The sequence below is a fragment of the Myotis brandtii genome, unplaced genomic scaffold (genome assembly GCF_000412655.1).
Source record: "Myotis brandtii unplaced genomic scaffold, ASM41265v1 scaffold185, whole genome shotgun sequence".
NCBI classification, from domain to species: domain Eukaryota; kingdom Metazoa; phylum Chordata; class Mammalia; order Chiroptera; family Vespertilionidae; genus Myotis; species Myotis brandtii.
In genome coordinates, this window is record NW_005356870.1 from 5,444,874 (window position 1) to 5,445,952 (window position 1,079).

Below are 1,079 nucleotides of genomic sequence, written 5' to 3' on the forward strand. Positions count from 1 at the left end.
TCGCACTGTACGTGTGCGCCCGCATGTGGTATTTTGTGGAAGAGCCACACTCAAGGGGCCAAAGAGCCGCATGTGGCTTGCGAGCCGCAGTTTGCCGACCACGGATATATACCAATCATATAAAGGATAATGCATGCAATTTTCTGAATATGAACTAAGGTGGAATACTTTCCCTTCATTAACTGAAATAAACATTAACACTGAATTTCAATACTTCCTTTTAACCCAAAGGGTAGGGCATGCTTTTGAAAAATTTCAGCTGAGTTAGCACAATGCAGAATTGATCATGAAGCCATCGTTGTCATACTGGCTTTCCTTCAAGGCCTGCTAACCAGCCCTCCCCACCCAGGCCCCCAAAGGGAGATCCCCACCCCTGGCTTGGCGCCTGGCTTTCTTGGGAGGTTTCCTCTCCCACCCTGGTGGAAGCCTGACCTTGTTTTGTTGCAGTTGCCATAGGAGCAGCCCTTATTGCATGGGTGGCTCCTTCACTAAAACAAATACAAGCAAAGAACTGGGAAGCAGATTTCAATACTTCAGACACCAAGGAATGAAAACAATCTGTGCTATTTAAACAGAATAAATCCCAATACTCCCAAGGGAAGTGGGTGTTTATTTTTAGGCTGTAAGCACCACCACTCAGGCTTACGGAATGACAGACTGAATGTCCTGAGCGGCGTGTACGTGTGTCCGTTGCACTGTTTGTTTAGGGGCCTGAGCTGGGCCTGGGCAGCGTGAAAAGCAAATCAGCCCCACCAAGAGGGCTCCGGGTGCTCCCGGGGCCACCGGCTCCTGCACTCAGTAGGCAAGGTCGCCATGCTCACAGAAGGGCTCATAGCCGACCAACTCGCTCAGTGTCTTTTACCATCCTGGTGCCCCAGCGTAGCGCACGGGGTGCTGGTAATAAGAGGGGCTGGGCAGGCATGTGGAGCCGGAACTGTGGCGTGCGCGGATGGGGCGGGGTGTCCACGGTGACCACCGATCTGGTAGAAGATGCACGCGTTAGGACGCGGGAACTGCCGCGGTGCCCCGCGCCCGAGTGGGAAGCAGAGGGATCCAGGCGGTCGGTGGAGGGGGGGCAA